Here is a 25,850-nt window from a genome sequence, read left to right as displayed (position 1 = left end):
TAAATTTTGGCTAAGATCCGCGTATTAAAATTGCATAAAACGTGAACATGAATTTCGTCAAAAAAGTAGAAATTTTATCACAGTCTATTAATGGATGCGATCAAATTCTCTCACTATTACGCAGAACTGTGAATGGAAAGAAGTTTTACAGACTTATTTTCGTACCAGTTTTCAAATTATATGCCGATTAATTTTACAATATTTGCATTGCTATAGGATTTTGCTATAGGATTTTGTTATAAGATTCGGCTTTTGTTCCAAAGGTATCGGAAAAAATAACCTTGAACTAAGAACTGCTGAAACATACACCGAAGTATTTGTGTTTAAAACACAGTACTTGCTTGAAAGTCTAGACTATTTTTGTAGCTACATAAAGTAATCTATTTTAATAAAAACTGCCTATAATTATAGATGTTTTGTTATTTTGTTTTCAATTTAATGAAATATTGAATAAATTTTAAGAAATTCAGTATTTTTCGCTGTAATTTTGCACTAATTTTGTGTCATTTTCCTCTTTATTAAAATAGTTTTTTTTAGGTAACATAATTTAATAATGTAATGCTTTTAAGAATTTTTGAGATAGAATCTTAGATCTCCATGCATATTGAATAAACTATCTGAATTTCCAGGAAGCAAAATTTTCCGGAAAACACGAATACTAACCTTTTTTTTATCATTCACTGCTGAAACACATGCATACCAGAGCTATAAAAAAGTTCTCGGATTTTATAAAAAATTAATTCTGTTTTGGCTGTCATGTCCTTTAAAATGCTGTTATTTTGAATCTGTACAGCGATAACATCTTTTTTTTTTTTTTTTTTTTTTTTTTTTTCATGCCTCAAAAGCACTATGGAGATTTTTTCCTTCTCTCTCTCTCTCTCTCTCTCTTTATTCTTTTGGTGTATATGTGTGTGTGGAAGACGGCTTGCAATTACCGTTGAATGTCGAACTGAGTTCCCAAATATCGTTCTTTTATTTAATTTTTTTCAACTTGTAGAATAGAACGATATCGTGAGGAACTAGGTCGAGTTAATAAGGAGGATGGAAAATAATACTAATGTAATTATTTAGCAAAAACTGCATAGTAGTCGTTAGGGATACATCGGAGGGAACAAAAAACAAATTTCTCGAACGTGATGAGGCGCGGGTTAAAATTCTTTGTTAAAATCTTTTCGCAAACTTTATAACTGATTGAGTGTTTTCATGGTTTGTTAGCAAATGTTATTTTTAAATGAGGCTTTGAATTCTTTCGACATTTTCTGCTGTTTTGCTCTTGCTTCATAGCCTTAAACACTCGGCATCTTCTCAAGAAACTTGATTGATCTTGAAAATTAAGAAATATTGAAATAAAGTTGTCCGATTTAAAATACGATCACCATACGCTATACGAAGCTTATCAAAAACTTCAGTAGCAGATTTACTGAGTTTCAGACAGAATTTATGAGAATATGTTTTGCTCTCCTTTACGGGGACCACAAATAAATCGAAACAAAGTTTTAAAAAAATGTATAAAAACATTTGACACTCAACTCATCGATATTACAGATATAATAACACAGAATTATGATTTAAACCTTCTTTCGTATGTACTTAAAAAAGGAAGTCGTAACAATATCAATTGATTAATTTTCTAATAGAAGTAAGTCACTTGCAAGAACGCTTGATTTTGATATCAGTGTGATGCTTGTAATATTTTGAGTGTTCTTATTTCACAAGGGAATACCAATGAAGTATTTACATGGTTTTTCTTGCCACAGAAGATGCGAATATGACAATCATAAAATTAATAGATCATTCATGCATGTATGTTTCATTTTCGTGCAGCTATTCTTAATAGTGTATTTTTTTTCCAACTTAGTTTATTGTAAGAACGTGGTATGTAATACTTACGTACAGTGTATAAGATATAAAATATTATTTAGCTGACTGTTCATATCACTGGTAAGATTTTCGCAATAATAAATTAATAATATTTGATGTAAAATATGATTTAATTAACCGTTTGGCTTTGTCATTAGTAATAATGGAAACTTCTCTAAGGTTTTTGGTCACTAATAGACTAATAATAATTTAAGTTCCACCCATCTTCCCGTGTTATTCAAGGCTCATTCTGTTTCATTCAAGTTGAGCATATTACTGCTTTAAATAAATTTTAGCTTTTAAAGTTGTATGGAATGTTGTAAGAAGCAACCGCTATTTTCCCTTTATAACCTTTTGACTGTGGCTTTCTATGAAATTCGTCATGCTTTCCTGCCTGATTTTAAGTTCTCGAACCATGTTTACTCGCACTTGTTTCTGTTAGGGAGTTAATAATCCCAGCATCCATCTCGCAGACACACATCTTATGTCCTGAGAGTTATGCAGAACTGTAAATGGGCTATCATGTGAAATGTGCTACATCGTCGCCAGTCCATCCATTGCCACTCAACCATCTTCTCGAATAATGATAGTATCTATATTCATCATAATGTCGTTCAGGAGTATCTAAAACGCTTTGCTTTGATAACGAAGCACAGTTTCTTAAAAATGCTTGAACTACCAAAATACTGTTGATTGCGGTAAACTATTTTCACTGTATGCCTGTTGTAACATTTCGTATGCTTCTGCAGCAGACTTTTGAACGAGCGCAAAATTTCAAGGATGTATGCTGCTCAGCACTATAGCGCTGATTTCGGGTTTTAACGAAAGTTTTCCGCTACCGCAAATATCGTCTGCGCAAACAGTTCGCGTCAGCGTGTTTAGTTATAGTTTGTCAAGCGATTTTTGGCATTTGAAAGAAAGAGACTTGCTTTAGAACATGAAGCTGTAAAAAAATATCGTTATCAATAAGACAAGGTATCTGAAACGGAACTATCACGCTACCAGATTAGAACCATCATATACTTCCAGTTCTGTTGCAAAACGTCAGCTAAAAAATGCCACCAAATAATGTGTATAGCCTTAGGTACTAATGTTGCATCATCCGATACTGTGAAAGTTTGGAACCCAAAGCTCAAAAGCAAGGAATATGGCAGTCAAGAAGCAGCGCGCTTTGGCTGGCCTACTGATGTTGATGAGGCCCGCCTGCGAGAGCTTGTTAAGGAGTTAAACGTTAGTGCCATGTCCATTAGTCGGACTATGTATAGCATAAACCTGACATACAAGTTCAGTCGGTGGTCTCCGAGTGAGCTGACTCAAGCAGATAAAGACAGACGTGTTCGGGCCTGCACAATCTGCTCGAATATCAACGCAAGGACAAAATTCTGGGTCACTTGCGATGAAAAGTGGATTTCCTTCAACAACACAGGCAAAAAAATGGAGTTGGTCTGCGCCCGGTGAGGCCGTCGGCAGCGCCGCAGAGCGCAGTTTGTCTAACAAAAAGATCATGCTTTGTACCTGGTGGGATTGCCATCGTATTAGCTACAAACATTATCTGGAAAAGGTAAAACCCTTGACAGTAAGGATGTACAGCGAGATGCTAGTCTATGGTGAAGCTGCTATCGAGTAAAAACGTCGAACTAAGTTCCGGCGCAAAAAGGTAATGTTCCATCAAAACATTGCAAGACCATATATAGCCCCGATATCGCTTCTTCGGAATTCTACCTATTTCACACCTGCAGCTAAATCTTGCGGGTGCTATCTTCATTCTGCACAGAACGTCCAAAATGAGGCTGATCTGTTTTTGGACTCTGGCCACCAAGTGTCTGAGCCGAAGGCTTTGAAAGACTACCAAAACGTTGGCAGGAAATCATAGATTTATGTGGTGATTATGACCCGCACTAAAGTTACTGCTTTCGTTTTTTTCTAACTTAATTAAGAATGATTTTTGCGGAAAACTTTCGCTACATCGATATAATTCATCCACTTGGTTTGAGACTGCAGTTCAAATGAGTCTTAATTCGTGCATTTTTCACGAAGCGAAATACACTAAACGGAAATGAAGTTGAAAAGAAAAATGACTTGGGAACTTGACCATCTGACGCAGCTGTGCACTGTAAAAAAATCTGTAAGGTTACTAAGAAAACTCATGGAAACTGGGATGCCATGGGTTATTTGAGTAACAGAAACAGGTGTTTTCTTTGTAACATTACAAGAGTTTTGCCTGTAATGGTTACAGATCTTTTTCTTGTAATATCACAGCATATAGTTATGTAAGTAGAACATATTTTTCTCATGTAAATTCCCAAACGATATATCTGTAATGGTTACAGATTATTTGCGTGTAATATTACAGCAAATAATTATGTAAAAAGAACATGTTTTTCTCATGTAAAATCCCAAACGATATATCTGTAATGGTTACAGATTATTTGCGTATAATATTACAGCAAATAATTATGTAAAAAGAACATGTTTTTCTCATGTAAAATCTCAACAGATATATCTGTAACCGTTACAGGTTATTTGCTTGTATTATTATAGCAAGTTATTATGTGAGTAGAAGATACTTTTCTTACGTAAAATTCCAATGGTTGTATCTGTAAAGGTTTCAGATTATTTCCTTCTAATATCCCACTAAGTAATTATGTGTGTAGAATATATTTTTCATAGATAATAATACTAAAGGATATGTCTATAAAAGTAATAGATTTTTTTGTTTAAAATGATGCTTATTATAATAAAATATATTGAAATCAAGATGTTTTGAGTAAAACAATATCTGCATGTGTATATCATTATACAGATATATGCAAGTGAAGCATAATAGTTTGGCTTTTTAAATTAGTCAATTTGACCTCAGAATAGCATTAATTTAAAAGATGCGCTTTCAACAGCAATATTCGTTTTTTCAAAAAGTAACATTAGTCTGTTGCAGAGTATTTTTGTTTTATGAAGAGAAACTTATGTCTGATATTATTGAAAGGCCTTTCATATTATCATTTTGATTAATTTAAAAGTTCAAATTGATATGCTTCTCCTTATATTTGCCCTGTAAAATAGCTGAAAAAAATAGTATGTTTTATTTGCATGTTTTAGTGTCAGTTAATAAGATATGTTCTAGAACTTTCTTTTTAGTAATTTTAGCTAAAATAGACACATGTTGCTTTAGATTTAACTTATATGAGTAAACGTGTTGCATGTTGATATGATCATATTATTACAGTAAAAGACATTTTGTGAAATATTTCTATGAAGAACTCATAACAGCTGTTCTTCATATTTCAAAAATATATTCTCTCCTTCTAAAAAATGACATTTTCAGTAAATTAAAGAATTCAACATAGCAATGAACTTCATTTTGTTACTACAAGGAATTCAAATTTTGTTCATAAGCTTGAATTACAACGTCTAACTAATCTTTTTATTCTTATCTGCACTCAGTGTTTGTCAACAGTCTGCTATTGTTTGAAATAATGCATAACTTTTTTACTTACCTTCAAATAATTTTCTTTGAATTAACAGATAGAAGTCTTTCATTAAAAACCTAATGTCATGCTTTTTGAATAAGCATAAAACTTTGCCAACTGACCTTAATTTTTAAAGCCTTGTTTCCCTTAAAATTCTTAATACAATTATGCCTTTAAGAAATTTATTTCTAAAATTAATACTTTAGTTTAGCTTAAAATTTAATGCATTTTAATTTTACCTATAATTTTTTACAAACATAATATGTAATAAATCTAAGCTTAATATTTACCATTTCGAAAGTGATACTAAAAAAGTATTCCTAGTTATTATAAATTTCGAGATTCGCATACAAAATTGTGAAATAAACATGTGACAACAGAAAACAAACTTTATGCTCTCTCTATATTACAGCATGTTAATTAAGAAGTTTATTGAATTTATAATTTTATTGTGAAGCACTATAAAGAAAATAATATGCTAATTAAAATACAGAAGTAAAAATAATTTATTATTTAATTCATAAACTTTACATAAAACCTGAAAAAAAAGAATTAATTAAAAAATAACATAATATAATTTAATAAACATTTTATAAAAATTCGTTTCGACTGCTTGGAAAAAATGAATGGTTTTTCCCCTCTTTGTAAACCATGTCTCCTAAATAAAGAAAAAAACATTTCTTTTAAAATCATAATCATGCTCTTAAAAAGCTTATAAAAATTATTTTAATGGATGTTTTAAACATGTGTTTATATAATACTTTTAATCATATTTCTTTATAATATCTTAATTAATTAAGAACAGCTTAAATTCTTTAAAAAATTGGATTACAGTGAACCGTCTCATTACGACAAGCTACCTCAGTCAATCACTTTTTAAATTTAACCAACATTCCTCATAAAATAACTAATTAGTAAACATAACTTCTCTAGGATGCCCACTATCATTTAAAGACCAAAATTTTCAGGAATCAGGTATAGCTAGCTTAGGGAAGGTTTATTGTACAAAAAGAGCCAATATTCAAATATTTTCATAAATGAAGCCACCATAGTTATTAAATATAATATACAGTATATTTATATTCAGAATTCAGAACTTGAATAAATTTCTCGAACTGTTTTAGCATTCGAAAAATATTATATTTATTACCTTAAATTTCTAAAACAATATTACGTATTCGTCCAAAGGAATCACTGGGACTCGGACAACATTTTCTCCTAGCTTTCTTTTAGCACAGGATTCTGAATATGTTTTAATGATTTAGGTAATGTTTGTCTTCCTTAAGGCGCTCACAAAACAAGTTACCCTAAATGTTTTGTCCGCATAGTGGTCATTTTCATCTTACTAACTGATTTGCTAGTGGATTTTGGGTGCATGGCCTCTCATTGATGAAACAATAATAGTGAACATCTTCAAGAAAATGGGGATATCTAATGCTCTTGATGCCATATTCCCACTTATTATTTACTAATTTTATCTTCCGAAAATTAAGAGGGAAAAATTAAACGAATAATTTAATTTCCAAAGGACACAGTCACAGTAGGAATATAACAAATGAAAAGTAATCATGGATAAACTACTACTATCACAATATTATTTATTTAAAAGAAACATCTATTTCAATAAGAATACACATAATTGCAACATCTAATAAGTTATCTTATTTCTTTTTTATAATTTGAACTTCTGTCATTCTCATTGTTGTTCTTGCAAATCTTTAGGCCTCAGATCATACATAAATAATTAGAGAAGGTTGTGGTCCGATGCTTGCTAGGGTGAACATTCAGCTGATATGGCAAAATTGCACAGTGAATGGCAGTTGGTATTTGCTTTCACTATCATAGATCATTGTGTATTAGGCTGACATAATATTCAACAGTTAGAAAGAAAAATTCAACGGGCCTTAAGTGTGCAAAAGTTTGCCTTGGTTAGTATGACGAAAACAATCATTATGTTGATAAATCCATTTTAAAATCTTGGGATATTCATTTTCTGAATGCATTAAAAGGGGGAAAATTATGTAAATATTTGTTTACTTTTCAGAATCTGGTTCTAAAGCTGGGTGGGGTGGAATATGCAACGCAATACGGTAATTCTGAAGATCATTGCTCGTGGCAGTACAAACTAAACGGTGATAACTTGCATGCTGTAGAAGAAGACACAAATTGCAGTTCCAGATGCATTAAATGCTTTGAGGTCTAGGGAGTAGCAGTGGGCAATACTAAGAGTGAAATTCAAGGTATAGGGAAGTAGGAATGAAAATTACTTTTATCAGATAACTTAAATGGTTATGTTACTAAGCGTTCTTATTGGAATGTAGGTTTCTTTTAAATAATAATACTATGATAGTTACCAGTAGTTCATTCATGAATATTTTTGATTGGTTATGATCTTATTGTAATCACATCCTTCAAAATTAAATTGATTGCTTAATTTCCCCCTTGATTTTCATACTATAATATAAAAGGAGGAAAAAAGTCTGCAAGTAAACATAACTTCTCTTTCTCTCTCTATATATAGACATGTATCTTCGTTTGCAACTAAGCAAAACAAATGTGACTTTTTTTTCTTTAAAAAAATTGTGTAAATAAATAGGATGAGAATTAAGTTCATTTCAAAGACTTATGACACATGAAATATACATGATCAAAATAAATTAGAAAATTAAGTTCAAATAAATTTTAAGCTAAATTACGTGTTGCAATGTAAGTTGCAATAATTCAGTTGTAATAATTAATACTAACAAAACCAAACATCATATTCCCATTCTGCAAAGTATAAAAATTCTTCTGCAAAACTGAAAAAATGACCAACACTTTGGCTTATTTGATAACTTTCAAATTCACTCCTTTGTTTGTATTTAGAATTTAAAACTTTAATTTTCCACAGAAATTTGTTTTTGATTTTAAAAAATTTCACTGGCGTAATTTCATTCACTTCAGCGTATATTAATAGATGCAGAAGGTTTTTGTACCTTACATAATTTTAAATCTTATGTAAACTAACGTAATTAATAACAAAATCAAAACATAGATCAGAAACTGCATAAAATTTAATTAATAATTACTACTAGTGTCACACGAAATGCTATGAAATTAATTAATAAAATAAGAATGAGATAAAATATATAGAATTAATATTCCACATGTGTGAAGTTTGGAAGTTTTACGTTAAATATTTTTTTTAATTAAGTATTTTTAAAAATGACCCCTTAAAGCATGGGACCTTTCGTAATTAGAACTTGCAAATCCACTTCGCTAGTCTTTCATAACATTGCTTTTCTTTTATTAACAAGAAATATTGCATTCAGTTATTTAATTTAAGATATCAAAAATAATGCTACTGAAAGGCATGAATACTTACTTAAATTTGAAATTAATTTGGTTGACTTAAAATAATATTAAAAAAAATAAATCTTCATATATACGTCTAAAAATCAGACCTTATTAATTTTCTTTTATTTGAACGATATCTGAATTCTGCCTTAGTTTGGACTAGTAAATCACTGGGCAATTAAATGCCAAGCTATAAGAGAACTAATGTAGTTTACAAATGCACTGAATTTTATTTCCGGTATTAACTTTCAAAGAAAGTAAAATTTTCTGCATATTTGCATCATTTGGATTGATAGAATATGGCAAAGCATGCAAAGGCTATCAGCCTAAGGGGAAGTTTATATTCATGGGCGGTTTTGTAAGGAAACGTAGCTTGCATTTCCATTTATTCATGTGTGTATATATATATATTTACATTGTTAATGCTAAAATCAATGCTTCATTAAAAATTCATTATTATTTTATTTTTAATACAACATACAGATACAGAAATGTTTTAAATTCCAATAAACAATAATAATTTATTTTTAAGAACATTTATTTTATGATTTATACATTATATTACATGAATAAGAGAAACATTCGTCAAGAAATGTATTAAACTTGTATTAGCAGATTCATGCTATCCTAGTAACAAGACTATCATACTTCAAAACTGTATTAAAACTGGGCAAAATAAAATCAACATAAATTCTACATTAATTGTTTAAAAACTTATAAGTATGCAATGGTAGTTATATATACAATATAATATATGTTGTCATTTATAAAATATTAATGAAATGATATTTTTGGAAATAATGCACAAAATTTTAGTTTTGTTTTATAATTAGTTTAACGAATTGTTAGAAGAATATTTTAGGTCATTTCCATTTTCCCCTTGTTGATATTGGTATATTAAAATACATGGAATAATTAAGTTGCATCTAGTTAGTAAAACAAAACATTACGAAAAGTATGATACGGCATATTTTTATCAATATAATTACTTCGTTTTGGAATTATAATATTTTCGTAAGAAATTAATACCACTGAAAAAAATATTATTACACTAAAGGAATAAACGAGATTCTCGACCGCGTTGTTCAAGTTTTTGTAATTTTACTTCATAACACACTCGTACATAAACATATTAGACTGAATTATAAACCAGGTATAACTAATTAGGTAATCCTAGAAAAAGAATAAACTAAACCTAGTAAGCAAAAAATATATACATTACATTCAGAATTCTAAATGTTTATATAAACGTTTCTCGCAAGGCCTGCCGGGAAAATGATGTCAAACGTTCTTTGGTCAGACGATTGGAAAAGAACGCTAACATGATTAGTTTTGTTTTCAACAACCACATTACCATTTCAATTAAATACCACAAACAGTAATTAAATTTTGGAATAATTAGTTTTAAATAATAATACGGGCAATTTAAGGCGTAATTTATCGGATGCACAATGACAAAATACTACTATTAGATCTGCATTTGGAATAAATATTTTGCACTCTTTCAACTCATTAGACATTACGAACACTGATATTAATTAATCGCAAAGCTTAAACGTTTAAATACTTACTCACTACATATAACAGTGCAAAGTGCATGAGAATAATCTGCATAAAATGAACAAAAAATATTTCAAGCAGTAATTGTAAACATTTTCTTACTTACCTGCGCTATACAACCAACAGGCATTCAGCCATGTTTTTTTTTCTGCAACTAGCTTTCAAATACTTTTCTCCTGACTGGCTAATTTCCAGTCAGTCACGTGATTCTTCCGCGCGGGTACTGAAACATTATCTGTAATGCTACAAGCAAATCAGCTGTTACCGCTACAATTTGCTTTCAACCTGTTACCATTACAGGAAATTCTTCTGTAACTTTTTGATTTCTGTAACTTTACAAAACTTTTGCCTGTAAAGAGCGAACTTTTTTTTTTACCGTGTGGTTACAATGGTTATGAGACAGCTGGTCGGGCAAAATGATCCTTGATGTGCCTATTCTAAAGCAACAAATTATGAAAGACTTAATTTTCCGTTGTTAAAAGTAACTAGTAGCATTTTTGTGTTTTATTTCAGCCGATCGTATTGCCAGATTTGTACAAAAAGTTTTTTTTTTTTTCCCAGCAAACCATAACCAAGCTATTCGCGAAAATTCCTTCTGCTGTTCTATATCGCATATTAAAAAAAGAAATATATTCTCAAACTTTTTTGATACGCACTTTCTACTACGCACTTTTCAGTTTATTCAATGAACAAACGTTCGTAAACACAGTAAAATTTAAAATTCATTCAATTTAATTGCATAATAATACTACAATTATTTTTAGTCCAAAAGATGACATTAGCGGCTTAAAAAACCGCTCATTTTTTGAAACCATTATTGTTGGTATATAGTATCTTTCATTCTAACATTAATAGTATTTCAGTAAGCATGATAATATTTACATAAAATAGGTGAGAATTTTGTATTCTCCATTTGTTCTATTAGCGTTCAGTATGCGTAAACAATATAAAAAATAAATGCTATATACTTCTGCCTCATTTCTTTTGACGATGATTCATATGAAAATAAATACCAGTAGTAAATTACAGTAAAACTCCAAATATCGCAATTTACTTCTGCCGCAACCCGCCCGACTGTTTAAAAAATATCAATAATAACATTATCTTATTATTTTCAGGCCCTCGGTTTTACTATAATACAGGTGAGGGAATTTTTATTTCTTGGTTTATGTTTTTTTATAAATATTATGCGAATAAAAAAATTTATAATAAAATATTTTTAGTTTTATGAAGCAAAATTTCTATTCTCCTGTCAAAATTAAACGATGAAGTTATCTTCTGTATACCTAAATTAACACATTCTATTTGAATTAAAACAAAATAACGAATTAAATTTTGTATGAGCAGGCTCTAAAGCTAAAAATAATTTTGCTTTGTTTTTTTCTAAGAATAATCTTGCTTTGTTTTTTGAAACAGAGGAATTATTTTTTATTTGCACTAATACTGCCTTTTGTTAGACAAAAACTTCTTGCATGGAAATGGAACTGATATAAATTTACCAACTGAGTAATCTCTTAACGGAATAAAGGCCCACCAGCGGCCGAGCGGTAAAGTCGCTGAACACTGGTAGTTCGGTCCGAGGTTCGAATCCCGCGAACGGGCTGGCTGCATGGGCGTTTTCGTGGTTTTCCCCATGTGTAACGTGTATACGAGCCAGTTTCCCTTAGAAAGTCCTCCACGAAAGGCATCCCTCCCTTTAGGCAGATAGCCCTCGAGGCTTTGCCATAATAACACACACACACTTAACGGAATAAACAAAGAATTGTAGTTTTTAACCGATTTTCGGATGCTGTTTGCAGGAAAATTATCTGTCGAACATTGTAGAGTTATTTACTATTATACGCATTCATTAAATTAATTTAATAACTTCTTTTGAGGTATTAACTTATTATATTACTTATTTAAATTAATGAAAAGGACTGAAATGAGAGCTAGCTGTTCGGATAAACAGAATTACTGATGTCCAGAATCTTAAAATTAAAATTCCGCTATGCTTAATCAGTGCAATGACACACTGCCACATATCTACGTCATCTTAGATTACGAAAAAAGGTTTTGTTGCTTTATAAAGTGCTAAAATGTTTAATAGCTTTCCGGCAGCCAGAAAGTCCTTAAAAACAACTCACGATCACAATTGTCATTCATTTACTTGGGTCAAAAGTCATGCTTTAGAAATGGGTCATTCATTTAAAATTTGGAACATTGTTCATTACGCTGATAATCTGGCTCTTGCAGACTCTCTTAGCCCATTCGATAAATCATTGTTTACTAGTTTAAAAAGGCGTGTTTTTATTCCATACGTTAAAAGACTGCGTTTTATTACGGAATAGCTGAATTATTTAGAAACAAATTAAGCAAACGTTATTACAACTCGGTATTATTGTTTATATTTAGTAAACTTATTATTATATTCTCCCACTTTGGATAAACTTGGGATGATTTTGGAAAGGTAAGAAATTCTCTCTCTCTCTCTCTTTTTTTTTTTTTTTTTTTTTCTACATAATTAATTCATATTATTATCGTAAGTTAGAAATGTCTGGTTTAATTTAGGTGTGTAACATTAGATGTACCATATTAGCTTTTGCTATAAAGTGTACGATTTTGCACACTTTTACTATAAAGGTGTAAGATTTAAAATTTTGTTTTGATACAAGAGAAAAAATCAAGCAATTATGTATTTGATGCCATTATACTTATTAAAATATATAAATAATGCAGTAAAAACAAATATGTTTTTTACACATAAAATTTTGTTATGAAGTATACTGTTAAATGTACGTTTAGGTATATTTTTAAGCCTAAAAACATAAGGCAATGGGTGAAGTTTATATACCGTTGTTCCTTGTTTATCCGAAATAAAACATGTAGTGATTTCGAATGCTTTTTTAATTGAGGCATTCGTTTTGGGTTGCTAATGTTATCAATTTTAATGAAATCACTTTCACCGAAATAGACTTTGTCATCGGTGTTGAAGATGATCTTTAATTTATCTTCGTGCGAAATAAAGCATTAAGTTAATGATTTAAAATGTCTTTTTATATGGAATACATAGCAACATTTTGCTACAAATTTTATTTCATATCATGGGTGTCATAGACGATGTCCAGTACAAAACTTCTAATTTTATGTTTTGTGTGCACTATCATTTGCATTCAGGTTCTGGAGAAATTTTGTAGAAACATACACATTGCATACCCCTTTATATGTTTCTTTTTCTTTTATTTTTATTTCATTTTTTATCGAATGGTAACAGGCAATTTAATATTTTACTATTTTTTCATTCATTTTAAGCTCAAAAATCCAATGCAAATAAAATTCTTACTTTAACTGAATTTTAATATTAGTCAGTTGTAAAACTTTAGTTTCTATGAACTGACAATATAAATATTATTTAAGATGAGAAACGAAATATTTGCCTGACTTTTATATTTTCTAATACATTTTGCTTTATTATTTTTTTAATGATAAACTTTTCATCTGGGTGTTATACTGCAATACTCCGAAGTGTTATGCATGTTATTCCAACTCGAACTTTTCAGATTCCAATTTGCTTTATTTTGAATAATATATGGAATATATTTTCAGAAGCTGAAAGCAGGAATATATACGTGTAACGCTACTAATGTAATTTGATGAGAAATATGCATGAAAGCTATCTCTTACACAGAGATTTCAAAGTTGGTTGTTTTTGCATACAATGCGCAGATTGATGTTTTATTATAAATTATATACGTGCGCCAAAGGATTCAAACAATGGAAAAGCGATCCCTAACATAGCAGTTTCATCTGAAACTGAATAATTATTTAAGAATTTACACCTGATGTTATTAATATTTAGGGTTAGAATTGCTTTTCCCAAAACTGAATTCTCAATATAAGTTTCTCGTTATGTCACAATGCCCCACAGTTATTTGATTTGAAAACATTGAGGTAATTGGGTGTCCCCATACTTTTACCTTTACCTTTACAATCTAAGCCAAAGACAATTATTCTCAACCATTTTATATTATTCGATACCTTGAACATGATATAAATATTCTAAAATGTTACTTACCAAATATATGTGTGAAAACTTTATATCGAATTATCGTTAGGAATTGGGTCCACATAATGATTCGAAATGGTCTTTGTAAACTTGTAAATAGAGTACAGCATTACAACTAGATGAGGAAACATTTCACGCATTTAAATAAGTATAAAAGAAACGGAATACTGAATAATAAATTTGCGCCTCGATGTGAAATTTAAGATGGATTCACTTAATGGTGTGCATATAATCAATTAATCTAGGAAGGATATGTGTCTGGAGATATATTAAAATTTCTTACAGCAAACTGGATTTTATGGACAATAATCCGGCATTAATATCATTGACGAAATCATTGAAATCACAAAAATATAATTTTAAGTAAAATTAGAAATAATTTGTGTTATGAGGTATTCCCTCATACACAAATCCTTACCACGAGGGTGGTTTTTTTTTTTTTTTTTTTTTTTTTTTTTTTTTTTTTTTTTTTTTTTGTAACTGGAAGCACATCCGGTTAGTAATCGGCAGGCCCGAAGTTAAGATCTCACGGAGGGCATTACGGGTTCTTCGCGTTTTTCGCAGCTTCAAAAAAATTATTGCATTATTGCATTTATTGTTTATATTGTTTGATATTGTAATGTAATGTTTATGCCTCAGTTGCATTTATGCCACAGTTGTAAGTTTAGCTTCCTGTCCAGGGATTGTACTGCCCGGGACGTGCAGTCCTTGGGAAGGGGGCAGTGTTACGAATTTGGTATTTAAGGTATCTGCCTACGTTCGGAGCACTTTTTTTTAAAAACATAGAATTCTGATGAAATATATATTTATTTAGTCAAAATATGATATCAAATCATGAAAATAGGTAAATTTTTAGGAATATTTTTATAAATTTTTGAAATATATGCAATTTTATGCAAATTTTTAGGAGAATTTAACACTTACGTTAAATGCCGTATATTTTTTCTCACAGCATATATTTCAATTTTTTTTATACTGTATACTACTACGACACTTATCTGTGTTATGAACTAAAATGTATATGATATTTCTAAAATTTACTAAAATATGTGTAATTACATGAAAAAACACAGTTTTTTGTAAAATATTTTTTATCGTTTTATATAGAAATACTTATAAAACAATCAAATTAATAAATATTACTTAGATTTTAGCTTAAAACCTAATAAATAATATAGAAAACATTTTAGTGAAATTTAATAGAGATATCTTTAGAACATTTTGAGTAATTACATTTCTTGTATGTAAAAACACTAGAAAAATTAGTTTTTCAGAAAACGCATTTAAAGATTTCATATGAACAGAAAAACTGTTCTGTTGTATTTACACACTTAAAATTCCCCACATTTGTACATCACACCCTCCATATCTTTATACTTAAGTAATTTTGATTTCCTATTTGATTTTAATTTTTTTCTGGCTATTTTCGAAACGAGCGACGAATGAATTTTCGAGTTCTTTATTCTTTCGTTATCGATTCCAAAGTAATTTTTAATCATTTCTTGTTCAATTGATATGCCTAAATGTTCAAACACAGGAAGTAATCCAAGATACCCTGAATTAAAAATTAAAACTGCTATATATGCACCCAGCAACATAGTCTTTATACCTAATCGCAATGTTGCCAGACCCAGTTAAAAAAACCGCAATGTTTCCAGTCCCAGTTCAAAGAATTAAGGCAAATAATTATTGCCAGAAACAAAAAAAGTACCCAGAATTAAAATGAAATGTTTTAGCACAATTTTACACACAAGCAGTTAAAAAAAACACGGATAACAACATTGTTTACCTTTAAGTTGAGCCTTTTAAATGGCACTTCCGGTCTTTCTGCTTTCACTTCCAGTGCAGTTAATTGGCTATACCTTCTCTTCTAATTATCACAAACGTAAAAATGAACCATTTTCGGAATCCTACAAAATTGACCTTTCAAATTGGGCAATAAAAAAAATCGAATTTTTTCGCCGAAATCGTTTTTTTAACGTAGGCAGATACCTTAAAAAGCTAATGTTAGTTCAATTATAAATTAAATGGTTTTATTTCTCGCGCAGTGCAGCGCGTGACGAATATTAAAAGAAAGCTAAGCCGGAAAAATTAAAAATACAAGAGCGCGTGCGTTAAATAAATAAATATCTCTTTTTGATTTCGAGAAAGTGCTGGAAAATTCTAGCGCGTGATTTTAAAATATTATAAAAGGAGGAAAACATCTCAGTTTGTAGTAGTTGCTTAGTTTGTTGTTGTTTAGAAAACTACTGTTGTTGATTGTAGCGAATTCGCGGATTAGCGTTCTTCAGCTGTTTTGAATTACGTTCTATTGGACATTTGAGTAGTTAAAAGATAACTACTGTGAGATATTGTAATACTGCATGATAATTTGAGAGAATTTAAGCATTTTTGTTGTGATAATAATAAATTTTTGTTCATTTTCCATCGGACTTGTGCATTCATTTCATAACGAACCCGTACGCACGCAACAATAATATAAAAAAGACTACATTTTATGCAAATAAAAATATGTGGGGATTTTAAACGATGAACAAATTAATTAACGAAAGACATTTTAATTAGACAAACGATTATTACATAAATTTAACATTTAAGAGAATTAAACAAGTAATGATTCGTCAAAGTTCTTTTTGAACAGAAGCAGCGTCTCTGCTTTCACGTCAATCGTCTATCATCTCAAAACGGTAATTTCCCTAATTTTTGCTTGGCGCCTTCGCAGCTCGTAGAGAGAATGACGTCACGGCATCTGGTTTTCATCACAGCTCCAAGCGATCGGCACTACATTTCGGCCATCCGAGGGTGGACTGGCCCTCCAGGACACTGCAAAATTCAAACAAACAAAAAAAAAAAAAAAAAAGCAACAAGCAAGAATATACAATAACAGAAATAAGTGTTCGTGAAAAATTTTAAGGTGCCGTCCATTTCTTGAGGAATTCGGCACATGTGGTGGTGCATATGGGACCCTCATGGCATCCTTCCTTTATTACGTCATAGGTGTTGCCACCCTTAACTTTCGTGATCTTATAAGGTCCAAAATACTTCGCTCTTAATTTTAAGTGTGGTCCGAATTGAGTCCTTTTGATTGCCACTAAGTCACCAACTTTGTACGGCTGTGCTTGTCTTCTTTTGGCATTATATGTCTTTTTATTTTCCTGTTGGACTTGGAAAATTTGCCTCTTGGCTTGCTTTCGTAATTCTTCTCTTTGAGACTCGAATTGAGATTGAAACTCACTTTCTATCAGTTCTTTGAGCTGATCGGTGCCCTTACTGTTCATTTTAGTACCGAAGAGTAATTCAAACGGAGTGGTGTTAATGCTTCTTTGATATGTTGAGTTAAGCGTTCTCTGAACTTCGTGTGTATGTTTATACCATTCGGTTGGTTTCTTTAAGGACAGTTTCGCTAATACTGATATAATGACTTGGTTGATTCGTTCGACTTGTCCATTTGCTCTCGGCAGGCCTGTGGTGATTAGATGATGTTTAATATCTTCTTTAGCACAGTAGTCAGAAAACTCACTGGATGTGAAAGCCGTTCCTCTATCAGAAATGATCTGACAAGGGCTTCCAAAAATGACCTTCTGATTCTCTAACTTCGCTATCACCTCAGCTGAGGTCGTAGATTTTGTTGGATAAATCCAAGTAAATTTAGTAAAGGCGTCGACCACTACTAATAGGTGCTTGTAGTTTTTATGGGTACTTTCCAGAGGACCCAAGTGATCTATATGATAAGTATGCAACGGAATGTCATCTTTGAATCGCGGATGTAAAAATCCTTCCTTTTTCCCTGCTTTGCGATTTATTAAGATGCAATGAACGCAATTCGCGATAACGTTTTCTATCTACTGCCGAAGTTTGGGAATGAAATAGTATTCATCCAGGTGTTTCTCTGTATGTTTGATACCGGTGTGCCCTTTCTCGTGAGCATCTTTTATGATTTCAGTCTGCATACTTTTGGGTACGACTATCAATTCTTTACCGTCAATAAACTTGTATAGTACGCCATTTCTATTACAATAATTTTCATAACTTGAGGTTTTCAATAATTCCTTAATGGTTTTTATTTCAGTGTCATTTTCTTGAGCAAGTTTTAATTTAGGTAAGATATTTTCAATAGAAATGCATAAGACGTTTACAGGAGCTCTACTTAGAGCATCTACATGTGGCATTCTAACACCTTTACGATGCTCTATAACATAATCGAATTCTTGTAACAACAGAGCCCAACGAGCAACACGCGTCGCTAAATCTCTTTTTTCCATCGTCCGTTGAAATGCTGAATAGTCCGTCACTATCTTAAATGAAATTCCCAAAAGGTAAACACGGAACCTTTTCAGTGCTTCTACGATCGCGAGGACCTCCAACTCGTAACTTGAGTACTTTTTCTCTGCATCAGAGGTTTTCCGACTCATAAAACAAGTGGGGTGAAAACTGCTATCACCTGGAGGTTTCTGCATTAGAATCGCCCCATATCCTTCTATACTGGCGTCTGTGTGTAGTTCGGTTTCATAATTAGGGTTATAAATTGCAAGTACAGGCTTCTCAGCTAGCGCTGATTTCAAACGATTGAATGCGATCTTTTGTTCTTCACCGAATTCGAACTTATTACCCTTTTTTAGCAGGTCGCTAAGTGGCTTGGCAATTATAGAGTATTTATTAATAAATTTTCTGAAATACCCTGTCAGCCTAAGAAAACTTTGGATCTGTTTTAAATTAGATGGTTCAGGGAAATTTATAACAGCTTGCGTCTTCAAGGTGGATGGGAAAATTTTACCCTCTTCTATGACATGACCTAAAAAGTCAATTCGTTTCTTTAAGAATTGCGATTTTTTAAAATTTATTTCCAATCCGTATTCACTCGCTAGATTTAAAACTTGACTCAGCCTCTCGATTCCCTCTTCGTATGAGGCGGACAAAATGATGATATCGTCCATGTACGGCAAAACAATGCCATCGTTAACTAACGGTCGGAAAATGGTATTTATGAATCTCTGGAATACAGCTGGTGAGTTAGAGAGTCCAAACGGCACTTTCAAAAACTGGTACTGTCCTTCATGCGTAACAAATGATGTGTACTTCCGACTTTCCTTTTCGACGTCCACGTGAAAAAAGCCATTTTTGAGATCAATAGTGCTGAAAACACGTGCTTCTTGAAGGCGGTCTAGGATATCCTCAATCAGGGGAAGGGGAAATCTATCCTTTACGACAACTTTGTTTAAACGACGATAATCAACGCAAACTCTTGGTGTCCCGTCTTTCTTTTTAACGATGACCAATGGGCTGGAATATTCCGAAGAACTCTGTTCTATAATTCCTGACTTTAGCCACTCGGATATTTGGGTTTCAACAATTTTCTTTTCCGCAAACGGTAATCTACGCGGTTGATGCGATACTGGTTCGTTATTTTTAACGAAAATTTTTAACTGTATGTCCGTAGATTTGGTCTTACATGGCATATAGTTCGAAACTAGCTGTTGAACAGTCTCTTTAAAGTAGTTTGGAACACTAGGTGCAATGTTTATTTCTTCTTCGTTACTAGCTAGGTCAACAGGTAAAACAGATACAATATTTACTTTCTCTACACTCTGTGACTTACTTTTTATGGTAACCCCATTTTCATTTATTAATATTTCACCTTTTAATATTACGTTTAAGCCTAAAATGGCTTCATGTGTCATTACATTGTTGTCTACAACACAAATATCTGCAGTACACTGGAAATCATTAATTTTAATATTACCTTTAAAGAAACCTAGAGGTTTTACTTGACATTTACCGAACCCACTCAGCGTTGAACTTACGGGCACGAGGCCTTCGATATTCAGTTTATCAAAAGTCGATCTACATAACAAAGTAGTTTGACTTCCTGTGTCTATTAACGCGGTTACATATACATCATTAATTTTTACTTCTTTGGTCAACTTCGAGACTACATCAATATTCATGGTTGATACTTCTGGTTTCGAATTCGTATTTGAGCATTCGAAACTTCGGTGCCCAAATTCTTTACATTTAAAACACTTGACTCCCTTATCTTTATGAACACATTGTTTGGAAATATGATCGCTTTCACCGCAGTTGAAACAGGTTGTATTACATTTAATTTCAGGAATTGTTCCTCGACTATCGGTTACGTTACGCTTTGTTTGGTTAACAGAATTTTTTGAGTCATATTTATGTCTAGATTCAATTTTTTGTTTACTTTCAGATTTTGTTTTTGACGTTCGCGACTTTTCTTCATCATCACATATCTGTTGATAAAGCTTCAATTTGTTCTTAAAATCAGTTAATGTTTGTGACCCATACAAGCAAGATTTTTTAAACGCGGAGCCTGGTATACCATCTATAACATATCGTATTAAAGCAACATCTTCAATTTGACCATTTTTAGCAATTCTTTTCATATTTAAAAAATACTCATCAAATGTTTCATTGCTCTTCATTTTTTGTTTTGATAATAACTCATGCAGTTCGGCCGAATTGCAGCTGCACCGGAATTCATCAAGAATAGCATTCTTAAAAATTTGCCACGAGTTCAACTTTGGTTCACTAAGAACAAATAGCTTTGCTTTGCCTGTCATCAGGCGTTTAGCAAAAATCAGTTTTTGTAAATCATTTAACTGAAGAATGGTAGCTGCATCTTCAAAACTTTCGACCCAACTACTGACATTTTCGTGGCTTTGGCCATCAAATTGAGCAACAAAAGATTTGATGTCTTCAATAGTAACATTTATACTACAGTTATGAAATACATTCGACTTGTTTTCAATTGTACTAAGAATATTATCATTAGCACATTGGGAAGGAAGTTGTCTCACTGTGGCACCAGAATTGTTTCTTAGTTTCGTTTCATCTCGAACATTATCATCTACTTCATTTTTATCCCCACCATCCACACCCTCTAAATCACTTTCGTTTTCACTTTCTTCTAAAATTACATTATTTTTAAGCAATTCTAAATTATTCAGATAAGAAACAATTCGGGTTGCTAAGTCATCTTGTGCGCCAGAGCTATCAATGCATAAAACATTGGCAATGGAAATTAATTCATAAGCCTGAAAATCTTGTTTGATTTTTTCGAGTTTTTCATTAAGTTCTTTACTATTCTCTGCTAAAGAGAAACCACTAAATTGTCTTAACCTTTTTCGATTATTTCTGTCGCCCACATCGTTAAATATTATTTTGTGTAATAATTTTATATTATGCGCTTTTTCACTTTTCAGGACATCTTCCATTCCCGGCACATCAATTAGAAACATAGTTAATAAAATTGAGAAAATCACTCACTTCATATAATGGTAATCGACGATGTTCCTGGCTCTATAATCCGGAAACAGAAACGAAACAAATTACTTCCATACCATCCAATGGATCACAAATGGTGTCGACAAAAGGCGAGTAGAAACAGGTTATGTCCGATGGATTTTTGGCCACAATTCACGTCTTGACACTTGACATCCAGTATTATTAAAATTAATTTCAGTCCTTAATAGAGCCGCACACTATTTACTCACTATTACGCAGTTTCAGTTCAGGTAAATCAGCATACATTCCTAGGAGCTTGATGAGGTTTTTGTTCGAAGCATAGTTGATTATACATCGTAAAACAGTCCAGCACAGCAACAGTTATTCTTCAAAACCGGTAGTAATCCAGGAAAGCAGGTAAAACTACAGTTCATTCGAGTGCTTAATTGCTATCCCACTTCTGAGAAAATTTTTGTGGGGATTTTAAACGATGAACAAATTAATTAACGAAAGACATTTTAATTAGACAAACGATTATTACATAAATTTAACATTTAAGAGAATTAAACAAGTAATGATTCGTCAAAGTTCTTTTTGAACAGAAGCAGCGTCTCTGCTTTCACGTCAATCGTCTATCATCTCAAAACGGTAATTTCCCTAATTTTTGCTTGGCGCCTTCGCAGCTCGTAGAGAGAATGACGTCACGGCATCTGGTTTTCATCACAGCTCCAAGCGATCGGCACTACAAATATTTAAATAAAAATAAAAAATAAATATTTTCTTTTATTTATACCTTAAATTTTTCTTCTTAATGGTTTGTTGTCTCAAGAAAATCTTAATGCCTTAATGATTTTCTTGAGACATTCTGCAGATATCCCGCAATCATCCTCCATTTTATTACGATGCTCATTTTTGAAACAGTTGATTTTCTGCGACATTCTTATGAGTAAAGGTGTCGCCTTCCGCTTCATCAATAATTGCTCAGAGTAAAATAGTGCAGCGATTTTACTTATGATACTGAATGTATTTAGAGGCTATGCATTTTATGAAAGAGAAGACGAGTTCCATCAACAATGAAAACATTTTTAGCTGATATCCATACACTTCTTTAGATAAATTCATTAATCTTCAATAAATTCAGTTCAGGCATCTTTGAATTCTCCATTTATGATAATATAAGGACTTTCAATGGCTTTATTTAATAATAGAAAAACAATCATTCTTCTCGACACTATTTCTTCTGTCATTTTCTATGTTATAGTTCCATTTTCTAAAATATTTGACACACTGCTCTGAGTACAAACATCAGCAAAATATGATTTGAACCTCCAGATATTCCTTCTTAAACACGCAATTTCTTTGAAAAGGCTTCCCCAAACTGATGTTCTTTCTTCTAATTTCGTTCTTTCATAAACATATGTTTTCAATGTTGACACAAGGATGTGCAGTTTTTTTCCACAGTCACAATTCCATAATTTTTTTTTATTCTTATCAAATTCTTTTAGAACTTTAGTTCTATCTTTCAGGAAGACTGCTATTCATTTTCTATGCATTTTAACTTCCATATTAAGCTTATACTTTAAAATTAAGCTTAAAGTAAAGGAGGACAAAAATGAAGTTAAAACGGGCTTACCAAATGGCAGAAGAAATTTCTAAGAAATTTTTGTCAACAGAATCCAGCGTTTATCATATCTCACTTAGTGATCTGATATTGACATCGGGTGTAAATTTTCTAAATCTCATAGTTTTGAAACTTTTGAAGACCAATAAAGAACAAATTAAACAGCATATGTTTTAAATTATGTGTAATATTAGGAGGAAAACTAGCTATTTGAAACATTCTCTGTAAGAGGGTTAATATAAACTTTATATTTCATATATTTTTACTAAAAGACGAGATTTGATCAAAGCCCGCAGACCCTTAATCTTAATTTATACTATGAAATACTTAGTTTGAAACAAAATACAAAATTTTACAAAAAACTTAGTTTGAAACTACGTGCTACGATATTGGTGTATCGTGCACAAGATTTTCGTTTTTAAGGAAAAAAGAGAATAATAAATCCAATGCAAAAACCTATATTAGAAGAATGCAATACTTAAATGTAATATATATCTCCCAAGCTGCGCTTTCGAAACATGAAAACGCAAGTTGAATTTCGTCAATCGGCTTGCTATCATAGAACGGAAGATATTGAACTCTTTTTTTATTAGTTTACGTGGAGAATAAAATTTTATGCTGAATCAGGATTCATCTTTGAAGGGAATGGTTCCCCACCGATGTTTAGTGATGATGAGAATGTTCCCAAACTGACCTTCGAAAGCACATTTCTATGAAATGGATGTAGAGTGATGCCACTTACGTTTATATTACCTAACTTACCCTGCTTTTAGAACAATTCAGTGTTCTGTACATCATGTTGAACGGGCTTCTTTGCGGGCAGAAGTGCATGGGTTGCAAATAACAGGTATTTTTGTAAACAGAATCTTCTGGAAAATAATAACTCTTAAAATTTGGTTTCCTGGGGCCGAATGAAAATAACAAGGGTGTTGAAAAGCTATTGTTTTTTAGTTCCGCCTTACTATCGCCCACAAGTAGCTGATCTGTAAAATCAATTAACACTAGTAGTTCCGATTTGGGGTTCGATTCCAGACGAATGGGCTGGCTACAGGGGCGTCTTTCCCTTGTGTAATGTGCATACAGGCCAGTTTTCCTTAGAAGATCCTCCAAAAAGGCATCCATCTCCTAAGGCATATTGCCGTAGTGTGCTTTGCCATAATCAACTAAACGAAACATAAAACTCTTTATCTTCATTGGCCGTCGTGGCTCTTGGACAACCTTGATAGGACTTCCTTTCTTCAAATCCGTTACCCTGAAACTGTTTCCTAAGTTATACACAACTATGGGCATTGCATTCAAGTCCCTAGCAATCTGAATTCAGACTTAACCTGTTTCCAGTCTCCCGACGGTTTTCTGCTTCATTACATTATCAAGGAAATAATGGATTATGTGATGACAATTTTTAAGAAACTCTGCATGAGTAATTTAGGTAAATAGCTGTTAATAATGTATAAAAAGCAATTTGTAAATGTACCTAAAAGTAAGTCATGTTAATATTGCGGCAGAAAGATCTATTTGATTATTTAATTAATGTTTTATGAAGAGAGCAGCTTTGATTAAAAAAATTCATGGTCAAGTAAAGATCTTACATAATTTTCTATTATTTAAGTATGTTCAAGCTTCTCTCACCATACATTCTATAACACAGTTCACCTACTTACTATTTCGAATAGTATTTCATTCTTACATTTCGTTTATTTTTTATGTTCTATTTTAAACGCGCAAATTTTAGTAGAACCCTTTATTGACTTATGTGATATATATGTGGAGCTTGCTGGTTGCCTTGCTTTATAAGTTCGTTCATCCTCATTCAATGCCGATCCGGAACTTTTAGAAAAATTGCACAAGTATATACTATGCTTAGCTCCGAAATTTCTTTTTAGCTTTATTGTTTTTTAATGTAATTTTTCTTTACATCTTTCAAAAGAAGTTAACAAGGAAATTGCTTCACTCTGAAAGAAATTATTTAGAATTTATTTCTGCTGAAGTATTTTGCTTCCTAATAAGCTCCACAGCTCATGATCTGGCAATTACAAAACAAAATTTAAGTCAAGTTTTCGTATTTAGACGCCTGTGCACACTTAACGATAAGCTTGCATTTAGTTATTTTCAGGTGCATGTATGTTATGTTTAGACAGGCGGCTGCAATAATAAAGTACCGCAGCATTGAGGAGTTTCAGAAAGTTTCAGCGGTTAAAGGTCTGTGTGACGTAAACCCAACGATTGTGCTTTACATCTCCTTATCGGCGCATTTTTTCAGCTTTCGCCATTGGCTTCTCTGATAGCTTGTTCAAACTGCGTAGATTATTTTGTTCTTATTTTTTTAGGACAAAATTCTTTAGAAAGGAATGGCAACGGATTTCCTTTCGACGACGTTAGACTTTTCTGAGCTCCGATTAAGACTACTGCCTAGGATATATTCGAAGACAAGGTAAGCAAACTGACCTTCGAAAAGTAACCTTTCTCTGTTACGGATGTAGAGTGATGCCACTTACGGTTTTATTATCTAACTTACCCTGCGTTTAGAACAAGTATGTTTCCTAATAAATCACATATAATGTAAATGTGCATCAAGGTCTGATTTTTACGGACTTCCTTCATATAAAATTAACTTTCAAAACTTTAGCTTTGATTAAGAGGACGTGCTTCTACATAAAATTAAAGTTTTGTTCGCAACTGAAAATGTTTAGATCTCAAAATTTTTCCGTGTGAAATT

The 25,850-nt window shown here is 31.8% G+C and overlaps 1 protein-coding gene across 4 annotated transcripts in view; it reads left to right on the top strand.

Moving 5' to 3' along the window:
- The window catches only part of LOC118188518 (uncharacterized), a 162,030-nt gene that overhangs the window by 105,394 nt on the left and 30,786 nt on the right, over nt 1–25,850 (top strand). The window contains exon 2 of one of the 4 annotated variants that reach the window (XM_085815625.1): nt 25,462–25,565. The exons of 1 other annotated variant lie outside the window; for it this stretch is intronic. The gene's annotated coding sequence lies outside the window, so the exon portion shown is untranslated. Of the gene's footprint in view, nt 1–25,415; nt 25,666–25,850 lie in introns of those variants that run through there. 2 more of the 4 variants (XM_085815624.1, XM_085815626.1) reach the window with 2 other exon arrangements.

The sequence above is a fragment of the Stegodyphus dumicola genome, chromosome 4 (assembly GCF_044657685.1).
Source record: "Stegodyphus dumicola isolate Sdum_Otavi_A_Nest chromosome 4, ASM4465768v1".
NCBI classification, from domain to species: domain Eukaryota; kingdom Metazoa; phylum Arthropoda; class Arachnida; order Araneae; family Eresidae; genus Stegodyphus; species Stegodyphus dumicola.
This window is presented reverse-complemented; position numbering and strand designations above follow the sequence as displayed.